This window comes from Garra rufa, chromosome 9, assembly GCF_049309525.1.
Source record: "Garra rufa chromosome 9, GarRuf1.0, whole genome shotgun sequence".
Classification (NCBI taxonomy): Eukaryota; Metazoa; Chordata; class Actinopteri; order Cypriniformes; family Cyprinidae; genus Garra; species Garra rufa.
The window spans coordinates 10,426,963-10,453,978 of NC_133369.1; the positions used below are offsets into that span (position 1 = coordinate 10,426,963).

General features: G+C 34.4%; 1 protein-coding gene across 1 annotated transcript in view; it reads left to right on the forward strand.

Annotated features, from left to right (window-relative positions):
* LOC141343144 (zinc finger protein ZFPM2-like) overlaps positions 1 to 27,016 on the forward strand; it is an 85,004-nt gene that overhangs the window by 22,221 nt on the left and 35,767 nt on the right. The window lies entirely within an intron of this gene.

Consider the following 27,016-nt stretch of genomic DNA (forward strand, 5'->3'; position numbering starts at 1 on the left):
ATAAGCTCTAGAACTGCTCTGACAGTCATTTCATGAGCAGTTTACTGTTTACTTTGAGGAAAACTATGGTCATATCATATAAAACATAAACTAATAGGTCTTCACAGCAACCCGTCAAAATAAAAGTTTGGTTTAGCTTGAAGAAATTGTGACAGAAATATATTACTTAATGCGATAATTGAGCCACTCAAAATTACCGCAAGGGAAATTCTTTAACCGCGACAGCCCTACCTACATCCAACGCAAGCTGCATCCAAAGCGATTTAAATACTTATAATTCTAAATTATACTCAATATTAGAATGTTTGCGGGAGTGGGATTAAGAAAACAGTCCTGTATAAGGCTTTAATACAAAAACGCACACAATGAATGTAGAATTGTAAAAAGCAAAAGCCGAATCCCAGACATTTTGGGCAATTTAGGAATTCCAGCCGAACACATTTTAAGTCCAAAAAGAGGACATGTCCGGGAAAAAGGAGGACGTATGGTCACCCTAGATTAAATGGCACACATTGCGTTCCCAGATAAAGTTATTATAAACTCAAACTCACAGCAATATGCAGAGATCAAGTTAGAGACGCTCCACACGTAATAAATAAAAACAGTTCTTGCGGAGCAGCATTTACTGTGAACAGACCCGCTCTGAAACGCACATCCGTAACCTACACGCATATATTTATTTAATTGAATCATTTACATGACATGAATTCACAAAAGCATTATGTTTTATTATGATTTTAAATGTGTTTAATATAACATGCAGCCTTGGAAAACGGTCTAATAATGTGTTACATGGATTCTCGTCAATAAAATACACCACTTCCGGGTATTTTGCCGGTTACTCGACACGGGCAAAATGCAATCGAGGATGCAATCGTGACATCCCTACTTCAGACACGCCCTCCATCAAATCCCATGTACTTGACAAATGTCAGTGGACAGGAAGATTTTCAAACAAGCGGTTCAAAACTCATACGACCTTAACTTCACATTGTGGAAATACAAATTGGAAGACAAAAGACAACTATTGCAATGATCTCATTTGTGAAGACTGCTAAAAAGTAAAGACATATGTACACAAAATTTGATTACAAGCACAAAAAAAATTAATTAAATGAATAATGAATAACTATTATAGTCATACTACTTGAAATCTTTAGAGCTGCATACTGTTTTTTTTATTATATATATTACTTATGCTGTATTACCATCATATATATGTATACCGAAACCAAATCTCGTTGAAACAGTACATCTGAACTCTTCATATATAAATTTAACAGCACGGATCCTCGAATCTAACTGGACAAGAGACTTTTTCTGTTAATATTTCACCTGCGTGTTCTACAGCTGTCAGTCAGTGCAGTTTCATTGTTACGCCACAAGATGGAGGCAAGGAACTGTTTTTAAATGAGTCTTTAAATCGTTCATTCAACTACGTACACATTCAAAAACTCTCATTTATTCAAAGAGAGACATAATGAAACGCTGTTGAAATCATTTTTACTTTAACCGCCACTTTTAAATAATCAGCTGATCAGCAGAGCATCGATGTTAAGACAGAGATTTCGCTTTACTTGGACATGAAAAGCTAGTTTCACATATATATCTGACTCAGCCTGAAGGACAGACGCAGGTAATCGCACATGCTCAGTCGATCTCTCTTTCTCATTCGCTGTCAGTTTAGGCTTGTTAAGTGCAAATCTACTGAGCCTCTGTACAAATCAGGTACACATTATGTTACCGTTACTAACTTATTACTAAATTAATATTCAGTACACATGCATTAAGAGTAAAGCGAGAAGGGCAAAACCTTACGTAAAAAGAAAACATGCAAATATCGCGGTTGCTGCGGTTGTTGCATTCCTCGGCGGTTATGCTTGTCAATAGCGCGGTATTGCGATATTGCGGTTATCGCGACAGCCCTAGATGTAGGGTTGCCAAATCTGCATTTTTTCCATGGAATTGGGCTGATTTTAAACTGTTGCGGCGGGTTGATTTTCTCCCGTGGGTTAAAACTTTGAAATATTGCATAAATTCCATTTGACTGAAATGCTTGTATTGAAACATTTTGCATTCTACCTATGACAAAACTGTGGTAGATATTAGTTGTGTGAAGGATGTCCACTGTGGTAGGAAGCTTTTTAGCTGTGTTTATGATCAATCTGCATAACGGTGACTAAAATGTAAAATATGTTGTTTTTGTATTGAAATGAGACATTTTGAGGTTAATCAAGTAGTTGGATAATTATAGGGCACTATTATTTCCAGAAAACGGGAACGGAAACATGGAATCCAGTCAAAAACATGTGCTGTGTAACACGAAATGTCACAGAATTGGATAAATTTTGGCTGGATTAATCAAAGGTAGGTAGGTACACCTAAATCAAAACGCAATGTGGACTAGTTTCTGTGAATATCAAGCTGCAAAATACTTTAAATATGAATCCTGCATGTTCTGCATGTCTCTGAATGAATAGTGCAGCGCAGTTTTGTTTACTACTGACGCTCGCTGTGTTTTCAACCTCTGCCGCCTCAATATGAGTACATGAACACATAAACATAAGCTCTAGAACTGCTCTGACAGTCGCTTCATGAGCAGTTTACTGTTTACTTTGAGGAAAACTATGGTCATATCATATAAAACAGAAACTAATAGGTCTTCACAGCAACCCGTCAAAATAAAAGTTTGGTTTAGCTTGAAGAAATTGTGACAGAAATATATTACTTAATGCGATGATCGTACAACTACTACAAAACATTATTTTTAGGGAATATTTACCAGATAAATTATTTACCAGAGTTTATTTACCAGAAAATGTAAATACACAACACAGTATTTCCGAAAAAAATAAAAAAATAAAAAATAAATAAATAAAATGGTAATAAATAATTTAGAGATGCTTTTAATTATTAAAATTTGATTAAAACATTAAAATTGATTTTAGAAAAGTAACATAAGAATTTAATAAAAATAAAAATAATTTTGAAAAAAAAAAACTTATTTCATAGGGCCTTAATTTAATTTTTGTTAAATTGTGAAAGTTTCATGATTTAATTAATTAACGCTTTTTGATTAATACAATTTAACCTTTAACCATTAAAACAGAATACAGAAAAATTTAATGGAAAAAAAACGAATTTGTCAAAAAATAAAACTGATTTCATAGGCCCCTATAATTTGTGTAGTTACGAACTGTAATTAATAACTGAACGGAAATGGTTTAATGCGCTTGCTGTTTAACCGTTCAATTTACAAAATGACAGTTTTTTTGTTTCTCATACGCACATGCTCGCTGATTTGTTTATGCTGTTGTTCATAATGGTGCTGTATTTCATAATCGTCTAAAAAAATCTAGATCTGTGCTTGAAAGCGCGCCGAGACGGGTAGCTAAAACGAGTGCGACGTCTTTTGAGACTCTCGCATCCATTTCACGGCGCTTTGGCAGTCAGACTTACTCTGTGGTTAAGCTGGGTGCATTTTTTCCATATTTTGACATTTGTAAGTCAATGGTAACACTCCTCAACGTCAGCTCTCTCCGCAGCTGTGTCGAGAAGTGGAATAAAAGAGTCTATCATAATCAGGACACAAATTATGTCCTCTGTTTTTTTTTTTTTTGGTCTGTGGCTTTGGAGTTGAGATGCATGTCTAATCTCTGGTGATTGTGTGGCATTTCGGAGGGGGCTGGGGGGAGGAGGGGGGTCGACAGAGAACATTGGCCTTCGTCTCAGCCAGCACATCAGCTTTCCATCCTCGATGTGAATCACGCTGTCGCCGGACTCATCAGAGATGGAACACTGATTGCTTTTTGACGCCCCTCCAGCATGGACTCAATCCTGCATACATCATCCAATTTGAACACACCCAAAGTTTGGTGTGTGTGTGTGTGTGTGTGTGTGTGTTACTTCGTCTTTCTCTCCTTAAAGACACTGATTCCAAGTGCTCTGACAGTCTGTATGTGTGTGTGTGTGTGTGTGTGTGTGTGTGTGTGTGTGTTTTAGACGGTGAGGTCAATATTACTGTTGCTCTTTTTTTTTCTCAGTAAATTGTGAGAAATTTTAATGCCACGTTTGTTGTTTTTGTAAGTGAAGGCAGAATGTGTTTGTCATATCTATCATCTGTTAAACAGCTGAGTAAAAATATATCTGTTTTGAATTTATGGCACACAGAGTGGTGCTTTTTTATGAAAACCATTTTTAACTCTCATATGAAACAAGTTATGGAATGCTTAGTGCTCTCTCACAGAAAGTGTTGACTTGTTGGTGGTTTATGGTGACTGATGTCACATTTCAAATGCTTTTACTTGTAAAAAAAATATATTTTAGTACATTTCATTTGCATAATTCAAGGCAAAAGCATGAAGCTTGTTTCCACGACAGGTTGAAAGTCTGTGAACCAAATCAATTGAGTCATTTGTGCTTGAACTGCTCCGATTGATTCAAACTTGTGACTTGATTCATTTCAAGTGTTTCACTAGCAAAAACCCGATCAAATCAAAAGGTAATTTATTTTAGAAATTTAACATGTAACGATTAAAAAAAACACATAATAATGGGTGGAACAGCTTTTTGAAACTCCAAATCAGTTAAACCATTGTGTCGCAAAATGATGATGATTCACTGATTCACCAGTTGGATTGCGTATCGCGAATCATTTGTTTTAGATCGGGACTTCAAAATGCGTATCGCAAATCATTTGATTTAGACTGGATTTTCGTGAATTTGTGTGTTTTTTTGTTCAAATCGAGTATCCGTGATCCGAGTCCTGATCTGAAATGATGGTTTGGGAATCATTATTCAGATCGGGAATTCAGAGCGTAGATCGAGAGTAATATGATTTAGATCTAAACTTTGGAGCGGGTTCACAAATCTTTTGCTTTAAGTCAGATCTTCGTAGCACAGATTGTGAATAATTAGATTTTGATCGAAACTTTGAGAAGGGTTTGCAAATCTTTTGCATTAGATTGGATCTTCTTAGCACAAATCATTTGATTCAGATCGGAACTTCTGGTTTTCGGAGAAATTTCGCAAATCTTTTTTTTTTTTTTTTTTTTTTTTTTTTTTTTCAAAAAGTAGAAAGCATCAAACCATTAAGGAAGCAGAGTGTTTTACAATTTAAAATAGAAGACATAAGTGAGGTCTCTGATTGAAGTCCTTGAAAATCCTGGAATTTTATTATGTAGTATATGTATGAACCCTGAAACTCAGAATTCAGAGAAAAAGTCAGAACTGCAAGATATAAATAAGAATACTGCGAAGGAAAATAAAAATTAGTAGCATTTTGATAGCTTTAGAACAATTTAAAGACAACATGTATGTTTAGTATTGCATAGCACTAAATAGTAAGCATACTGTTCACTGTGGAAAAACTATACCCAGAAGCTCAAAATGTACAGAACACAGAGCACACTTTATGAGATATGAATGTACCCCGCAGTGCAGTGCACTAAATTTGACTTTCCATTTCCACTGTGACGAATAAACCAAAAGCATCAGCTGCAATTTTAACATTTTATCATTGGGTTAAATCATTATTTAATCAGACTGCCAAAAGACACTTTTGCAATGATTTCTAAAACTGAATTAGAAATCCAAAACCAATAAATTAGACATGAAACCTAATGAGGTCTAATACAGTAATGTTTCATACTACTGTTTGAAGCATGAGGAAAAAGAAGGTGGTACACTAGTTTTCTGTTCTGAATACAGTCTAAGTTTGTCACTTACTGCTGAAAGCATGTATCATGTCAGATTCGGATTTTATTTAAAGAGTGTTCAATTAGGAGAAGAGCAGAATTGGGTTAATACCACAGGGCTTAACAACAAACATCTGTTTTATTTTAAGCGCTGACCAATGGGACATTGAGCTTTGAATGAGTTCGAGAGCTTAATTTGAGTTTCCTCCTACAAGTGTCCCCCAGGTATGCAAATGAGCTCTTTGTAATTGGTGGGCGTAACAAAGGGGAGGAGAGTCGCTTAATTAGGCAGCACAAATGAGTGCATGCTATCCAGCCTGCTTTAATAAAATTACTGCAGACAGACAGCAATGTCACGCCTCACTCATGCAAAGAACACATGTAAAATGATACGGGAGTAGTGCAGTATCTTTGCATTTTATGTAATTCTGCACAAAAATTGTTCTCTTTATCAGAATCTGTGAATATTATTCACTTATTAATTTAACAAATGCTTTTATCCAAAGTCACTTACAGATGAGAAATGCTACAATACCGGTGATTTATCCTTAGGAGACAGAAATGCTGTAATACAAGCCCAGAATCAAATTTGTGTTATGTTATGTTATGTTATGTTATGTTATGTTATGTTATGTTATGTTATGTTATGTTATGTTATGTTATGTTATGTTATGTTATGTTATGTTATGTTTAAAATTTAATAGTATATTTAATATTACATTATAATATTTCTTAAATATCTAAAATTTTACCAGAGACTCAAATATTATATTATATTATATAACAGTATATTATATTATATTATATTATATTATATTATATAACAGTATATTATATTATATTATATTATATTATATTATATAACAGTATATTATATTATATTATATTATATTGTTACATTTTAATATATTTTGTAAATATCTCAAATTTACCAGAAACTCAAATTTGCATTATATTATATTATATTATATAACAGTATATTATATTATATTTATTACTACATTATAATATTTGTATTATATTATATTAATTATATTAATTACATTATATTATATTATATTATATTTATTACATTATAATATTTCTTAAATATCTAAAATTTACCAGACTCAAATTTGCATTATATTATATTACAGTATATATTATATTATATTATATTATATTTATTATGTAATAGTATATTTAATATTACATTATAATATTTCTTAAATATCTAAAATTTTACCAGAGACTCAAATATTATATTACATTATATAACAGTATATTATATTATATTATTACATTTTAATATATTTTTTAAATATCTAAAATTTACCAGAAACTCAAATTTGCATTATATTATATTATATTATATTATATTATATTATATTATATTATATTATATTATATTATATTATACTATATTATATTATATTATATTATATAACAGTATATTATATTATATTATATTATATTATATTATATTATATTATATTATATTATATTAGATTAGATAAATTCTTAAATATATCTCAAATTCACCAAAAACTTAAATTTGCATTATATTTTACTTTATTTTATATTTCTTTAATATCTAAAATTTACCATAAATTATTATGTTGTATTATATTACATTATTTTATATATTTAATATCTAAAATTTACCAGAAACTCAAATTTGCGTTATGTTATGTTATGTTATGTTATGTTACAGTATGTTATGTTATGTTACAGTATGTTATGTTATTATTATAACTTAAAATAAAATCACATTAGAAACAATATCAAACCAAGTGGAATATATATTTCACTAAAAGAAGAACGATCAATACTCAAAGTGATAAAGTTTATGATGTTTTATTTACAACTTTGAAAATATTTTTTTTTGCACTTTTATTAAAGTGTGTCTACGCAATTTCCAAAGCGGATGTTGTAGGTCATTTGGTAGGTCATACAGTATTGTTCACTTACTGTATCATGAATACTAAGTATCCTTTGACATACTGCTTTTTGCATGCTTTGTAGCAGGTACACAGATTCAGATGCAGTCCATGACACCAGTTGGTTAAAAGTCATTGCAAAAACCTCTCAGAAAAGTGTAGTTAGTTCAGAGTTCGTTTTATGCAGATGCCACTTGGTTTGATGTTTTGTTATCTAACGCAATGAGATTCCCTCATTTTAACGCGTGGCTTAAGTGTCCACACAGTTTTTTTTAAAGGTTGCTGATCTGCACATCTCAGGTCTGTTACTAAAAGCTTTTGCAGGCTCTTTCAGGAGCACAGGTGCTGTTCTCTGAGCCGCAGCCCTGTTTCTGTTTGCTCCACGTGTTCCAAACCAGAAAAAAAATAACACAAAGTGCAATATCGGCTTCAACAGGAATCATACTGCTGTTTCTCCTCTTAATCTCGACACTGATCTTAATTCCAATAAAACGTTTCCTTTTTTCCGGACCAGGAGGCACTCCAGTCGTGTTTCTGTGGTCATACTTTATTGAATATCATTTTAGATAAGAATATAATCCTTTCAGCCAGATGATGTATATTGACCAGCTTTTTTTTATCAATAATAGTGTACAAGGCTAGAGACCTTTAAAGTGGAGTGTGAGTTTGTATCGGTGTGTACTTGTGTGTCATTTCGTACTCTTGACTTCTGATCTATTGCATTAAACCCACATGATCTGGCAAGGAGGGTCTTCCTGAAGGGGTTTATTTGATGATAATGGCCCACTGACTGTACATTGTTCTGCTTATTATATGGCTATTTACCAAATAAGTCAGTGATTTTGTTTGATTATGCAAGACAAAAGACACTAGAAAGTGATAGAAGAAACAAGAAACATGTAGGAAGTCAATTATGCAGTTTAGTAGTCATTACAAAAATATCTGACCACAAGATGCCACATTTGACCAATGATTTTGATTATATTAGGCATAATCACATCTTCATAATCAACAAAATCTGGATGCCTGCATGACAGTGCATATTTATTATTTATTTATTTATGTACAATATTTATTTTTATATTCATGGTTTAAAAAGTATTGTTTGCTGTGCAGAAAAATAAATTATTAATTATATATATAACTAAGTGAGAGTACTGGTCTGTCTTTAATAAATATGGTTAGTTTGTTTATAATTATTCTGTATTATTACTTTTTGAACAGAAGACTTTTAATGTTTTTAAAGAAGTCTCTTCTGCTCACCAAATATGCGTTTATTTGATCCAAAATACAGCAAAATCAGTAATATTGTGAAACATTTGTACTATTTAAAAAAAATGCCTTCTGTTTAAATACATTTTAAAATTTAATTTATTCCTTTGATCAAAGCTACATTTTTAGCATCATGACTCCAGCCTCGAGCATCACATGATCCTTCTGAAATCATTCTAATATGTTTTTTGTTTTTTTAAATAATAATACAATATATCATTCAATGGCTTGGAGTCAGCATAATTTTTGTTTTGGGGAAAGAAATTATAGAAATTAATACTTTATTTAGCAAGGATGCTTTAAATTCACCAAAATGCTACAAAAGATTTCTATTTCAGATAAATGACTTTCTACTCATCAAAGAAACATGAAAATATTCTATTTAGCTGTTTCAACTTAATAATATTAAATGTTTTTTAAGCAGCAAATCAGAATATTAGAATGTTTTCTGAAGGATAATGTGACTGAGTAATGATGCTAAAAATTCAGCTTTAAATTCACAGGAATAAATTATATTTTAAAATATATTCAAATAGAAAACAGTTATTTTAAATTGTAAAAATATTTCAAAATTGTACTGTTTTTGCTGTGTTTTAGATCAAATAAAAGCAGGCTTGGTGAGCAGAAGAGACTTTCTTAAAAAACATTAAAAATCTTACTGTTCAAATACTTTTGACTGGTAGTGTATATGTGTTTCAGTCAACTTATTACTGAAAATATTTGGCTAATTTTTCATTGTCAGCAGCATTAAATGAGTCTTCTAAATTTTATTGTTCATTTCTGTGTTTTTAAACATTTATTTTTAAGAGCCACTCAGGGTCGAAGTGCTGTCCTGTTATCAGAGTCTAGGGAAGATTCAAAGCTTGATCGACTGTTGGTTGAATGAAAATGATCAGGTTTGTTGTTTTGAGGGACGGCAACATGTCTGTACTGTTAATGTGCAAAAAAATTAAGCGTGATCTTGTTGCATGTGACCTCGTCTTATTATCCAGTGCTTTTGCTAATATATCAATTGTTTGATAGAAATGAGTTAAAATGGAGAGTAATTGGACTGAATGTCGTTTGTGATGGTGTTGATCAGTTCTTGCGGTTGGCGTGAGATAGATCCAGATTGGAGAAGTTCTTGGTGGCAGATGTCCACACGAGAGCCCACACTGAGGTGACATCTCACCCCAAAACTTCACTTAGGAGGAGGTCAGAATGTGTGTTTTCCTCCAATTTACATCAAAATCTGTTCACCAAGCCTTCTGTAGTTCTCACATAACCCCGCTTACACCTGCTCATATCCTCTTACTGTATCTCTCCTGCTCTGTTTTCCTCTTTTATGCCACTATTTGATCCTTGAGACCTGCTTGGCATTAAGCGATGCAACCCGAAATTCCCAGCATTGGCTTCTAGGCAGCGCATCTTTGCGGATTTTGGGCACAGAGAGCTTTTTTCTAATGCCGTTATCCTGTGTTTCGGAGCACTGCCGTTCTCTACCCTCAGACGACTGAGGCTTGTAGACTCGGCGTGTTATCAGCACCAGATGAGCATTGACTTCAGCCTTTTAATGTACGGTAGAAAGAGAGCGAGAAACTAATGAGAGCCATAAAGCACCTACTGGATAAATAATTAGGCTGCTTCACAAAAAAATCCTGCCTTAAAGAGAAAAAAAACTTTCTTTTTTTCTTCTGAAGTCAACAGTGTCAGTGATTTCTGAGGTGTTTTTTCTTCTTTCATGAGGATTTTCTTCGTCTAAAGACTCTGAAGGTTGACTGCATTGAATAATGAATGTGTATCACTAACAAAAGCGCATTTAATCTGAATATCTCCAGCCCTGAATAATCACGCAGGGAAATATTTCCCTTTGACATGCCACTTATGAGCTAATCCTTCAGAAAGATGGTTATTAAACATTTAGATTAAAGATGTTTGGAACACGTCTGTATATTCTGTCGCAATTGTTCGGATGATAAATATTGTATCTTCATTTCTCAAACTAGATTTGCATGTCCTGAAGGAACTATGAGCATTTGCTAGGCAGGAAAGGATTAATGTTTTATAAGTAGAAGTTTTATATTTTTCATAATACTCTGAGTCATGATAGCTTGAGATAGATCGTATATCAAGCAGGCATATTAATTGCAGACATTGGGCCATTATAAGAGATTATTAGCATCAGCCGATAACTGTGTCTATTGGTGAACCGTGGTTGTTTTGCCACAAGTTATAAAATATTACAATTTGTAATATTGTGCTTTTAATAAATCTTGTGTTTGTTCGAGTACTGTCATTTTATTTCCTGGCATAGTGAAATAAATGACAGAAATTATTGATAATCAGAGTGATGACACACATTTTTTATGAATTCAAAATTGACAAATTACTGTCAACAAATTTTTAAAAAGTGGCCACATTTTACATTTTGTGATTTTTACTAGTACCTTGATGGACAATTTATCAGAAAAGTATTTTTAGACACATTTTTTTAAAACATGGATTTTAAAAGATTGGATTTTTTAATAGAGCAGGGCTCGAAATTGCGACCGTTTTGGTCGCATATGCTCCCAAAATTTAATCTGCGCGACCTCAAATTATATTTGGGAGCATTTGTGCGAGAAATTGTTGTGGTGCAACTTACTTTCATTTCTTTACAAAACGTTCACTAGCCTAACTACTGCACAGACTGTTGTGAGCTGATACAGTGACATGTTTGCCGTTCTCTCTTTTGATTGTGGACAATTAAAAGGTCTCCACAATCTGCTTTTGAAGAAATCTATATTTCGTGCAACAGCGTACATTCTGTCAGATACAATTCTGCCGCCTCCGTCTCAATATACTGTACAATGCGGCATACATTCACATCAAATGATAACTCAGCGGCAGAGTTCCACTCACGCAGGGGCGTATTTTCCACTCGTGACACACTTTTCAAAATCCCGTTTGTGTCCAAATGGGTTTGTTAAAGTAATCTCTTGTAATGTACAATGCTCAGCACTGCTGAGAGTTTTGCACGGTCGTTAAAACGAAACCAAAAGTCAAATGCGCACGCGCATTCAAAAGCAATTATATACTGTAGATTGTTTAAAAATGCAATGGTTGCCTCTAATTTAAATGGCTGTACCTATAATAGAGAAAACAAACATCTTGTTCATGTACTCATTTTCATTCATTCTTGTCCCTTGCTTAAGGCGTAAAATAAATATATAAAAAAACATCGCTTGCAAACAAAATTTGCTTGTAAAACATCTGCAATCAGAATCGACCATGAAGAATCAAGATCGGCGCATTACTAAAAAGAAATTAGGTGCTCCTAAAAAATTTTTGGTGCTCCTAACTTTTTGAAGTTGGGAGCACCAGTGCTACCAAGTAAAACAGTTAATTCCGAGCCCTGTAGAGATGCACATTAAGACAGTTAAAGAAATGTGTAGAGCAGAGAGAAATGTTTTATGAAAGTTCATTCCAGCAAGCCTTCATATAATGACAAATCCTGATGTTTTGTTTTGCATTTGCTGTTTTATGCACTTTTTAAAGCATCTGTTAGTGAATTTGCAAGACATGGGGCCAAAAAAAAAAGGTTGGTCAACACTAATAATAACAGTAGAGTTTCTGTTTTTCATATAGACAGAAAAGACCAATCAAAATGCAGATATTTCAGTGATGTCATTCATTTTAAATGAGTTCTAGAATTCTAAAAATGTTTGTTAAATATCTTGAAAGAATAGTTTCTCAGAAACAAATGATGTTCAAAACGGTTTTGAGTCTATACATTAAGCAGAAAAAAATGGGAAAAATAAAAGAATAAGGACTTCCAATGCAAGCACTCTATTGAGCTAACTGTATACAGTGCTCACAAATACAAGAGATTGTTTTATCAGATCATTTTGATCAAAAGACTTCTAACTGTTAACATGTGATCTGTACAAGCTTAATATGCCTCATGTTTTTTTTATTTTTTTTTACGTGCGCCGGGTCCCTCAGGATGGGCTGCTATTGTTGTCACGCTCTACGGAGCGTTCGCATTCCCATTGTTCTAATACTCTTCCGACGTCTTCAGAAGCGGGGGATAGAAGGGAGAGAAAGAGTGACATTATCCTCGCCGTCTTTGATGGCGACTCGTGTTTCAGCACTAGCTAATCTGCCGCTCTAATCTCCCCGGCAGATAGAAATAAACAAGCAGGTCTATGAATGAGGCATTGCGCATGGCTGAACCGCAGGAGGATTATGGAAATTTTTAAGGGATAAGTAGAAGTATTTAAAACATGGCTGTTCTAATAGCGAACTTGCTTTTAGTAGGTGTGAAAAGCCTAAATGTTTATCGTTCTCTTTTCGCAGACTGTCAAATGCTTTTCGATATCCTTTGGCCTCTGCGATGGCAGTCGAAGGACGGGAAAACACGTTGGAAATTTGGAAAGTGGCAAATCAATTACGAGTTGCAGCTCAAATGAAAGGCAAGGCACCGTTCGACTTAAAAGTCAGGCTGGCTCGCCTTTAACCGGGTCCATTACAAAGGGAAAAGGAAATCACACCGCATACCTGATCCACCAAAAAAGCCCTTTTGAAATGGGTTGCTGGGTGGCATCCAGCCTGGCAAACGTGGCGGGCATCGATGGCGCAGCCCCTGGGCGCGAGGATGCTTGGCCCAAACGCGACGGTCCTGGGCACGTATCAATGGGCACCGGCCCATCCGCTGGGAGCTCCTAAGCCATGCTGTCTGAAGGAGAACCGATGGGCTTGGCAGCACATGTGGGCATGCGGCGCCTGCCTGCGTGGGCACCCGATGTTATCGCCTTGAGCCACCGAACGCGCTGCCCACCTCTCTGAGCCCAGCCCAGCTGACCTCCCTGACTGCGCCTCACACAGAACGCCTGCCTCAGAACTTTGCAAACAAGCTTTGCTTTCGTGCATTTATTTTAGTGTACTTTTCCTTTTGGTGCATGAATAAACACGAAATGCAAAACAGTCCAAGCGGCCTTTAGATGCAAAACTAAGCGTGTCATGTGTCACGCTAGCTAGGCGCTTTCCTCGCGTCGGATTCGCTTCGAAGCGACCGTGAATGTTGACTTTAAATGAAAATACATAACCTTTGCCGAGAAGCCAACTGGTTTTTTTCTTTGAACCGCACAAAAACCTGGATGGAGAGCGAGCCGATGAAAGCGTCAGGCGGTGGGCGGGTGAAAGCGCGGCCCCGCGCTCGCTTTAAAAGAAACTCCGGGCGGAGGTGAGGGGCGCGCTCTCTCTCTCTGCTCAACTGTCTCTGGAAGACTGCTGCCAGGACATATCTTTTGTCTTCCATTATCTTTATTTTCTTATTATTTAAAATGGCCGGATTTTTCCCTCTCCTTTGCTCCAGCGGTCTTTTTTGATATCCATTTAGATTGGAGCTTCATTAAAAAAGCTCAGACAATAGAGTGACTTCTAATTAAGAGCAGCAGCATCTGGCCTCTGGCACTGTATCCCAGTGTTCCATCTCTTTTGCTGGGGAGAATTCATTTGTTTCTTAATTAAGAAAAACACCAATAGCGTGAAAAATCTGCTTATGTTACCTGAATCCTAATTAGTTAAATAGTGAGTGGAAAAACACATTCCAGTAGCCCTAGAAATGAACTCGGCGCTGATAAAAAATGAACTAGCCTCGCATAAATCCAAGCCGGATGGAAAGTGTGCCGTCATTACGGCTAAGACAATATGCAAACTATCTTCAAAGAAATCAAATTGCCGGAATGTTTTCATTTGCATGCATTAACCATTAACATAATGAGGGGAAGTGACACCGGACCCGGATCGCGCGTCTGCTCGGATTGATAACTCCTACGTCGGCAAATAGTCTTCTCCGCCGAGCGCGAGCAGCCAGATCGGCTGTGAACCGCGAGCGTGCGCGTGCAAACGAATCAACCCGCGCGGGAGGAAAGCGAGGGTCTGCGGACATGTCGCGCGGAGCACTTATCAATCCCGTGGTGGGCAGGCGGCCAAACCTGGCGCCGCGCGCACAAAACGCCGCCGTTTTCAAATCCAAACCCGCTTTTTCCTCCTTGCTACATGCTATTGCGGGCGATCAGCCTCTCAGGTCAAATGATTCAATTAAGTGTCTGTTTATGGCTGATACCAAAGCTGGGTGTCGTCTTCACTTATCACCTTTTTTGCAGATCAGTGTTCTCCCAGAATGCCACAGGAGAGATTGCTGGGGCTGTAATTAAAATGGCACGGAGACAAATTTGACGTAGGGGCTAACAAGCGGGAGACGAAGCTGACGCGGAGGGGGGAAAGGAAAGAGGAAGCTTTTAGAAACGCTCTTAGCCAATTAGGAGAAGGAGCAGCTTTGGAAGAGCGGGACCCGACAGGCTTGTTGGCTCTTCGCGATGTCAACATGCGATCGCTCCTTTAGTTGAAATAGTTTAATACCTGTTAAGGAGGGTCAGAGACTTTTGATAACGCCTAACTGGGAGTCTCTCTTAATGGGCGGTTGATGTGTGTGGCCCCGTCCGGATGTGGCCGAGTCCCCCGCTGTGCCACATTTGATGCTCGATTGGCAGGAAACAGACGCACGTGTTCCCTGCGTCTCGTGGCAGCCGTACCTTTCACCACGTGACTCCTTTCGGGAGCCAGAGAAAAGAATTCGAATGCACCAATAAGCTGCAGAAATGTGAGATGAAAAAGAGACAGAATAACAAGAAAGAGCTGTTACAAAAAGCGACTTTGGATTTCGGGGCCCGAAATCTTCCGCGGGCTTGTGACAATTTGCATTGTTATCGGCGATAAGGCTGATGTTTTTCCTCGGCTGTACATTTCGGTGTGAAATATTTCAAGTGTAAACCGAGCGAGCGTTCCCTTAATGAGCAGGGGATCCGGTCTCTTGCCGGGATGGAGTCTTAAGTAGCGGCTTGCTGCTTTGGATGTCTGATATCTGAATATTTAAAAGAGTTTCAAGCTCATCTGCAAATGTGATTTGCACATATCACACTTCTGCAGTCGTCAGGCTGCCACATCGGCGGGCTTCTGAGCAAAGACGAGAACACAGGGAGAGAGAGAGAGAGTCGAGGGGGAGATGTTGCACATATGGGTTGCTATTGATGTATTCCAGTCCTGACCTAATTTAACTCCCTGCCAGCGAGCTCATATGCATACTGTACATTTGCTAAATTAGAGAGTGCAAACCTCGCCTTTCTCCCGGAGACAGGTGTAAACAGCATTGTTGTCATAATGCGGCCGCAGTAAATATGATAATTGTGTCGCGATGCAACGGAGCACAAAATAATTTGGCCATCATTTTGATGCCCGGGGGCCCAGGGGATCGCCCTCCGGAAGGAAGACGGCCCATTGACATGCGGCACACGCGGCGATATAATTATGGCTGCCCATCTTTGTTCCTCGCTGGCGTCTTCGCACTGCACTAGTAATTTGCTTGTAATACTGAAGCATTTAGTAAAAAAGGAGGCTGTGATATTTAGGTTGGAGGATTCACAGCATGCCGGAGATTGACGGCATTATAACGCAGTGGGTCTGTGTCACAAAGCTCAGAGCTGTTATATAAGAATACTGTCACATGAATATGTAGATTCTATCGTTGTTACAGCAATAATCATTTAAATAATTATTTACTTGTTACTTTAATAATAATGTAACATTTTATTGAAAATGTCTTAAAATATTCGATTTGCTTTTAATTTATATAATTTTTAATAACTTTATATAAATATAAAAATTAAAGTATATTTTCTTATTCATATTATATTAGGAAATGTAATATCATATTTATAAAAAATTATATGTTTATATATATATTTAAATTATATTTATTTACTTATTATATACGGCATTATTAACAACAAAAACATACATCAATAACAATGCAATAATAGCATTATTAATAATAATAAAAATAATATTAATAATTATAATTGTTGTTGTTATTATTATTAACTTTAATGGCATATTTTTTTACTAGTTTCTGTTGTATTAGTTTCTAATAGTAAATTAATTATGAAGAACATACAATAACGTTTTAATACAATAATAACATCAACAGTAATAATAGTAATATAATAATAATAATAATAATAATAATAATAATTATTATTATTATTATTATTATTATTATACGTTTTATTGAAACTCTTTCAGTTATAGGTTTGCTTTTAATCTAATTTACATAATTATTTATTACCATTATTACCATTATACATAAAAATGCATACATTTTCTTATCTGTATTATATTAAAAAATATATTTATAAAAACATTATCAACAACAATAATTAATAATAATAATAATTATTATTATTAACTTTATTTACTTGTATAATATGCACAATTTTCTTTTTTATTACTTTCTTTTCTATTAGTTTCTGTTAGTAAATTATGAAGAACATGATCTAGTAACATTATTATAATATGTTTTTAACAAGGCAACAACAACAACAATAATAATGATAATAGTATTATTAATATTAATTATAATTTATCATTATTATTATTATTATTATTATTATTATTATTTAAATTGAAAATGTTTATTAGATTTGTTTATTAGATTTATTAGACCTAATATTAGATTTGGATTAATTTGTTTTTTTATAATTAAAATTATAAAATTATAAAAATTTGTATTACATTAGGAAATGTAAAATTATATTTATAAAAATGATTAACAACACATAATAACATGCACAATTACTGTATTTTATTAACAATATATGTTTCTCAAATTAAGTATAAACATTACACATTAATATAATATTACTATAACATAACATGTTCTTAATAAACTTAATAAAACAATGTTGTTGTTGTTGTTGTTAAAATAATAATTGTTATGCTTGTTTTGGAAAAGGGTTGTAAACTAACCTATAGAGTACAATACAAATGCAATGCGTTACAATACAAAAATAAATGGGATGGAATAGAAAATTAAACGGAGTAAAATATGTTGGAACAGTCTGTTGAAATGAGAATGTTTCTAATGTGCTGTATTGAGAGTGATATGTAAACATGGCTCATACAGTGTGGACTGCTGCAAAGCTACACTAAGACTTTAATTGCAAACATTCATCAGGCACATCTTTTGCTGTCTTAGGAATCTGTTGAGAGCTTCTGTTAGTGTGTGTGTGTGTGTGTGTGTGTGTGTGTGTGTGTGTGTGTGTGTGTGTGTGTGTGTGTGTGTGTGTGTGTGTGTGTGTGTGTGTGTGTGTGTGTGTGTGTGCGTGTGTGTGCGTGTGCGTGCGCCCTGTCAGGAGGGGTGTCTCTCATGAAGTCTTTTGACAGAGGTCTCTCTCCCAGCTTTAGTTAAAGGTCAATGCGCTGTCTTCTGTGTGTTACTGTGGGAGTGTCTTTTTCTCCCTCTGGAGGTGACGTCCCTCTCCCTTCACATTCGCTTCTGCTGCCAACTGTAATGAAGTGAATAATACACATAGAGACTGCATGCAGTTCCACAAGGGTTTGTAGTTGAACTAAGTAGGGTTCTGGACATGGAGATTCATATATAATGATCTGTCTCATCCAACAGTGTGTTCAATATCTCCAAAATATTATTAGTTAGTAATACAATAGCCTGACCATTCAAATTTAATCTAGTCTTTTACATAGTTGGTCACAAAAGATTTTGAATATTGCACTGGCGTATATACAGTAATAGTGTGTGTAGTGTTTTTGCATTATTTTTCCATTATATTTCTACAGTATAGTTCAGAGTTTTTGTCCTCTATGAAAAATCCTATTCTGCTGAGTCATTTAGAAGAATGATGTAATTACTCACAATTAAACAATGACTCCATTTTCTGTGGTTATTACACATCACACACATGCATTGCATGTATTGCACTATTATGAAGCTTCTTTTAAAACCTAGTAAACTCTTAAAAATAAAGGTGATTCATTATGCCATAGAACCTTTTTGAAGAATCTAAATGGTTCCATAAAGAACCTTAAACATATGAAGAGCCTTTCTGTTTCACAAAAGGTTCTTTGTGGTGGAAGAAGGTTCTTCAGATTATAAAAATGTAAGAAAGAGATGGAACCTTTGACTGAATGGTTCTTTGTGGAACCAAAAAATGGTTCTTCTATGGCGTCACTGTGAAGAACCTTTTAAAGCACCTTTATTTTTTAGTGTAGGCTGCCTACATAGACTGCATTTTAAGGAATTATACACAAAATATATGCTAAGAAAAAAAACTGTATAATTCTGTTTTAAAATATTAATTTAAATATTTTTTCTTCTTTATATTGTTCAGAAAGCAAGTAAATGTATCTTACTTAAATTTGTTTGGATTTTTTATTTATTTTTAAATAGAAAAAGCTGCCTGTTTATAGGTATTTTTTTTTTTTTTTACTTTATTAAACCCTCAAGTAATGAACAGGCATTGTCATCTTCCATTGTTAAACATATTTATCACTACATCAAAGCAGCATATAATAAACAAAATAATACAAAAAATAAAAATAAAACATCAAATAACACTGTAACACAAATGTAATTACATTCGTGGGGGTTAATCCATAGAAGTTGACAAAAGTTTGGAGAGTTTTAAGGCACTTTTTGTTTTTAAATGTTTTATGGATTGAAAATTCTGAAATCATTTTTAAATGCTGTGAAACAAGGACAAACAAATCTACATCTGTGTATTTGAAGGGTTCATCGGATGCCCATTTTTCCACAAGTTAATATGATTTTTTAGTCTCTTAATGAGAAGTCTATAACATACTTTGGTTAAAATTTTTCAATGGTAGTGTAAAAAACACGCTTTTTACCTTGTCAAAATCAGCCCTTTTTAGAGCAAGCTATACTGTTGCATGTTCCTTTAAATGCTCGCCCCGTCCCTCTCTGCCGTGGGATGATGAGCTGTAATGGTTACTTTAGCCGTATTTAGCCGCGTTTAGCTGCGAAACTTGCTAACTAGCACATTATTAAGAAAGGCCATTTGCAAAGATGCATAAAAACCCTTATACTTACTTCTGCTGTGGGTAAAGCTGCATCACAAATGATTCACACAAACATAGAAGCATATGTAGATCGGCATTGGTGCTTTCCTTTCAAAAACGAAAGTAATGTTAATCATCTGCGTCTTCAACAGCTCAGATGTCAGGAATAAATGATGACTGCTATGTTTATTTTTACATCCAACAACAGAACACCTCAATCACTCAAGAAGAGACATTCTTGTCTTTCACTGCACCTGAGTCGAGTTTTGCAAACGATGATTAAAACTTTGCTATAATCAACGTATTATTGCACAAAAATTTGATTAGCTGCCTGTTTATAGTGTTCGAAATCACTCATTTATGAGGTTTCATGACAGTCATGATGCTGCCTTAGAAGCCAGCAGCCTATTTAGGCAGTAGACTAGGTTTCGGAACGTATCCGATGCTTTTCTAACTCTCTGATGACATTAAAAGACTAACATTGTAATGCAGGAAGACACGTCTCCCTGCGAGTCTCACCGTCAGGATCATTAGAAGTGACACTGGTGCTGCTCTATAAAAGCTGAGTGTAAATACCCTCTGGAGACGCTGTGGAGACAGTAGGTGAGGGCTCCAAGGGCCCCTGGCTCCGCTGTTTGAGAAACATTAGGCTGTGACACTGCAGGAGCGTCTCTGAATGCTCTGATACATGATGAAATCAACATGAAACCTGAATCCCGTCTTCGGCGAACAGCTCGCGCATAGTACGTAACCCATAGGAAAGAAACATCACAGATGAAATGACTTTAATATTGTTGTTTCTTCTAGAGAGCAATGAGATTAAATGGAGACGTTCCCTGCTTCTCAGGCCTTATCTCCTCATTTAGAGTTTCTGAATTGATCTCAACAGTGTCTCAAAGTCACTCATCTTCTATTGGTCTGAAAAAAGATAGTCCCGCCTCCAAATGCATGCCATTGAGCTGATTGGATCCTCAAACAATCAGCAATGCTTTGACCTATTATTAATGGGATAGTTCTCCCCAAAATAATTAAAATATGCCTTGATGTACTTCATTTGACTTTCTTTATTTTGAAGAATGTTCAAGTCCAAAAGTGAGTAAATGGTGACTATGTTTATTTTTGGGTGAACTCGAAAGTCATATAGTTAATACACTCCTTAAGAGAAACATCTGAGTCAAAGTTGATACTTTAATGAAAGTGCAACCTCTGGGCAATATAATTTCTTTCTAGGTTAGAAACAGAGCAGCCTAGATGAATTTCACTGAGATGTTCCTCCGGTGTGTTATCATAGAAATAGAAAATGTATTTCACACTTGACCCACACGTTAAACAGTTAGACCATCAGTGCGATCAAATAATGATCCAGGAGGACTCCACAGATACGGCCGCCCAATAGAGGCCACGTTCCCCGACGTAGAGTGTCTTCAGGAGGGGAAAATGGGCCCTTCCTCCTCGGCTTCTGAAGGAATTTTAATCTCCCTCCGTAAGCTTCACACGACCACATCAAGACTTAAGAGCCGGCGAGGAAAAAAAACCCGCCCTCTGTCTGTTTTAAAGGACAGCACTTTGAATGTCATTTGACAATTTCCTTTTAATTAGAACTAATTTACAGAAAGATGCCCACCAGCTAATCTTTACAGGATAATTAGCTTCTATTTTCTTTACTTTTAATTAAAAAGTGGAAAAGATTTAGCTGATCCATAAATAATTGTTCTTTTGAAATGTTCATCAGACTTCACACTTCTCTTTGGCATGAGTAATATTTAGATCTTATCGCGGATTCTGTCTCCTTAGAGTTAGAGCTGCGTTTTTTTTATTATTATTATTTTTATCTGGGGTATTAAGAAGTGGAACTATCAATAATAGAAATAGGAACCAGAGGCAAATTAGAATTGAATTAATGAGGAATTTATTGCTTAAAAAAAGTGCCGCCTCTTTCTTGCTGGAGCGAAATTGGAATCGCGGGTATATCCGTTTCAGAAATTGTTCCTTGATGGAGAAACATTGTTTTATCTCCAAGTATTTAAGACTCCAATCACTTTCCTCTGAAAGCGCCTCATTTATTTCCTTGATATAAAATGGTCTTGATTTAAAACTAAAGTGCTGAGAGCTCTAGAGCGTTCATCCTCATTTACCTCAGAAGACGTCAGCTTCTGGATGGTGACAAAAATAATGTTCTTACCAGGCACGACACAACAAATTTTTCGTAATTCGTCTTTTTGCAATGAGAGAGAAAATAACCGAACCTGACAGCCAGTCAGAATATATTTGATGTTTAATTTTACAGTTATGTGGAGTGGGATTTTAAACCACATTAAAAAAAAAAACCTTTTGCTATAGCAAAAAGGTGTTTGAATGGTTTAGTATACAGTATTTAAAGTCAGCATGGAGTTTTTCTTCACAATCTGGTATATAACCTAATGTATTCTATAAAGTGGTGTATTTTTAAGATGTTCATAAATAATGCGACTGGACTTGATTTTATCCATTTGAAATTGATTGGATTGTGAAAAAAATGAGTGTTACCTACCAGAATTGAGCCAGTTTGTTGGAGAGGAGGGACTGAGAAGTAAGAAGAAAATATTTTAAAAAATTACAAAAGTGATTTTATGTCTATAGAAACCACATTAAATGTAAGTAAAGGGTCTACTTTTAAGGTGTCTAATAGAATAAAATGTCAAATTTGGTTGAATTAATGTTACATTGTCATTCAGTGTAACACAATATTTATGTAAAAATTCAAACATGCTTATTCTGACTTGTGCATATTAAAATATATAAATGAATAAGGGAGCATATGAAATTGTATTGTTTTTTAAATGAGTAAAAATGATTACTGTCAAATGGGCAAAATCTAGGATAGTGGCAAATTTAAAAAATGTAGAATTACAACAAATTAATATTTGGGGTGAAAGTAATTTGTCTTTTAATCCATAATAAATAGATTTTTGTTGTAAATATGCCTCACAAGACTGTTACACTGAATGATATTTTAGTGGGTATCTTCTGTAAATTAGGGAAAAGTGTTTGATTTTTTGTTTTGTTTGTTTGTTTGTTTGTTTGTTTGTTTTTTGCTCAGATAAAATAAAAATGCAATGAAATTAAATTAAACAGAAAACTTTTTTTATATTTTTTTGGGAAAATTTAATGGAGTATTACACTTGTTTTTACAGTATGCTTAAACCCTTTTATGTCTTTGACCCATATAAATAAATATATATTAATTAGGGCCGGGACTTTAACGCGTTAATTTAGATTAATTAATTACACAAAAATAACGCGTTAAAATTTTTTAACGCATTTTAATCGCACTAAGTTTTGCACCGCGGAACGTTTCTCACTGGATGAGATTAGGCGGACCGATTATACTGGAGCACAAACTAGCGTTCAGACAAGCCAAAGACGTCCGTCCTAAATAGTATTGTATGTCCCAAATCGTAGTATGTTTAAAAAGTATTCCAAAGCTTCCCGGATGGTCTACTACTTAACGATCAATGCACACTTTTAACTGCTAATATTGTCCGCAACACACTGCGCCGTGAACGAGGATTCGATTAGAACTACAAACACGCATAAAAAGTGTTAAAAAACTACAAACATGGAGGATATACGCGACCAACGGACAGGTAGAGAAAGGGGTTTGAGTGATAAATAATCAGTGTGTAACCTGATAAAAACTATTTTTTTAAATGTTATCCGCATTATATTCCATGTGCAGCAACTTTTATAATGATAGGTTTGGTCATTAACGTTTAAATGCATAATTAAGCAAACACAAGAGCAGAGTTCTCGGAATGAAAGACTCGTTAAAGAACGTGCCTCTTGCTACATTTAATGGCAATATTGTACTGGTCTGGTGGACTTGGTTGAACAAAAATAAGCAATATTTAGTTGCTTTAGCTTATGTATTCAGTCATTATTCAATGGTATACTAAAAATCCATGTAAAATTCTTAATTCTCACTGTTCTCAGGTCAAATATTTACATGCGATTAAAATGCGATTAATTTCGATTAATTAATTACAAAGCCTCTAATTAATTAGATTAAATTTTTTAATCGAGTCCCGGCCCTAATATTAATATAATATTTATATACATATATGTGTATGATGTAAAGAAAAATTATATCATACGAGCACATTTATTTAAAGTGTGCTTGTATGGTACAATTTTGTTTTATACTGTAGAAATTTCATAATTATTGTAACCAGTGTCGATATCACAAAAAAACTAGTACTAGCCTAAATTTAAATAAAAAAAATAATAAAATAAAATAACTCAAACTCACTGAAAACAAGTAAACAGTCAGCGATTAAATAAGAAAGTAATTATGAGTAATAGGACAAAAAAAAAAACTACAGTAGAAGAAATAAATAAGAAATGCTCATCTTATGCTCATCAAGGCTGCATTTATTTGATCAAAAATGCTGAAAAGAACAGTAATATTGCAAAATTATTTTTTTATTTTAATATACTTTATAATATAAATTATTTCTGTGACGCAAAGCTGAATTTTCATCAGCTGTTACACCAGTCTTAAGTGTAGAAATCTTTTCTAACAATGTAAATCTATGCTATCACTTTTTATTAATTTAACACATCGTTGGTGAATAAAAGTAATCATTTCTTTAAAAAAAAGAAAGAATAAAAACTTACTGACCCAAAACTTTTGAACAGTAGTGTATATGGTTAGAAAACCTTTCTATTTTAAATAAATGCTGTTCTTTTTAGCCTTTATTGTTCAAAGAATCCGGAAAAAGTATCACAGTTCCCAAAAAAATATTAAGCAGCACAACTGTTTCACTGTTTCCAGCACTGATAATAAATCAGCATATTAGAATGATTTTTGAAGGATCATGTGACATTGAAGACTGGAGTAATAATTCAGAAAATTCAACTATATATATATATATATATATATATATATATATATATATATATAGATATATAGATATATAGATATATAGATATAGATATAGATATATAGATATAGATATAGATTAACATGAATGACAGACAGCAGGAATATTAGACTGCTGTCACTTTAAGAGCTGCCCGGATCTAATATACTATTTTCTTTCTTAGCTGTTTGCTTTCACTTAAGACCTAAATTACTGTATTTACTAGGATACTTGCAAAGATGGGCATTTTGAACATACAAGTGTGTGTATTTTACTGTTCAAGGCCTATAAAGTGGCAAAAATATGCACATGCCTCTCTTACAGAGACGATAGTTGAAAATCTCAACCGGTTGACAAATTTCTACCGGTTAATCACGTCTACCCTAGTAAAACGTGTCAATTTTGATATCATGTTGACTTAAGCATTTTGAACCTGTTGTTATTAGTTATTTATAATGTATTTTGTCTCAAAAGTGTACGTTTTTATTCGCCCTTATTTGTTCCGAGGCCGAAATGTGTAGTGTGACCTCACCTCAGGCTCAGAAATCCAGTGCGGAAGGCCGTTCACTTGCAAATGTCTCTCTCTGGAGCTCTGTGAAGTTGATGTGGAGCAATCGGAGAGAGTGTTTCTGAAAGACGGCCCAGTCCAAATTGGGACAGAGCACAGGAGCTAATGAGAACTCACACCTGAGCTTCAGAGAGCAGGGTCTCTGTGATTGGTGTTGAACATTTGGAGGACGACCCTCAGCCTTTAATAGGCGTGTGGCACTGCCAGTTGGGTGCAAAGAGAAAGAGAGAGAGAGGGAGAAAAAGTAGAGGCTCTGAGATTCTGGCATCTGTTGAAGCCCATCAGCTCGCTCAGAAACGCCTCCAGCATTTTAATGGCCTTGTCAAATGCCAGTCCTGTTTTTATGCCACTCCAATTCCAGTCTACTAGATGCTGAACACAGGATGTCTCACTTTCATATGCACACAATCCAGTAACTCTGCAAACTCAACAGCTCAGGGAGGCTTTGCTGTTTGTTAGCATGTACATGTGTGATTTTTCACAGTGATTATGAAACACTCTGTTCTGATTTGATCTTTATGGACTTTAGCGGCTATAGTAATTCCATCTTTTAATCATGGATCTGTGAGTTTAAACACATTAAACATGCAACCCAGAAAACATGACCTAATTAGGATATAACCAGATGTTTTGGCCTCATTAACTATGAATATATTCAGATGTTTAGCTCTGAAAAACTTTATATAGTGTTTTATGTATAAAAATATTTTAATCTCAAGGAAAAGGTTTCCTAGGCATGTGAATTCTGAGGAATTTGAATTTTCAGGCCTGGATTTTTAAGATTGTATTAATTTCTATAGTGTTTTAATAAATTATAAATCCAAAAATTGATTAACATTCAGAAAAGAATGACTTTTTATAACATATGAAAATGATATATTCTATTATATAATTATTTTCAGAATATTATGTTTCTGAGTGCATTTTCCATATATGTGACCCTGGACCACAAAACCAGTCATAAGGTTAAATTTGACAAAACTGAGATTTATACATCATATGAAAGCTATAAATAAGCTTTCTATTGATGTATGGTTTGTTAGGATAGGACAATATTTGGCTGAGATACATCTATTTGAAATCAGAAATCTGAGGGTGCAAAAAAAATCAAAAATACTGAGAAAATCACCTTTAAAGTTGTCCCAATTAGGTTCTTAACAATGCATATTACAAATCAAAAATTACATTTTGATATGTTTACAGTAGGAATTTTACAAAAAATCTTCATGGAACATGAACTTTACTTAATTTCTTAATGATTTTTGGCATAAAAGAAAAATCAAAAATTTTGACCCATGCAATGTATTTTTGGCTATTGCTACAAATATACCCCAGCGACTTAAGACTGGTTTTGTGGTCCAGGGTCACATATATTGTAATTTTTAGCGATAGTAAAATTGATGGAAATTCAGTGGTTAAAATCTTTGTGATTTTTTTTTTTTTTAAGTTCAGTTTTTTCATATTGCTCACTTTATTGCCTTTAATGTTCTATTGTATTTCAGTATCAACTTTGTCTCAAATATTTTTCCTTACATTTTTGAAGAGAAATACAAAAAGGCAAAATAAATTCAGAATACTGTAGCAATGCACTTATTTTGGTCTCTAAATAAGGATGTCCGATCACTTTTTCTCAGGATAAATATTAGAAAAAGTCTGCATTTGGTGTACATTTGTTCTCCATTTAATCTCATTGATGTCTAGGATAAAAGCATTCTGTGGTTCTATTAGTTTACTCTATATGTTTTGGTAAAGATGTTCTACCAG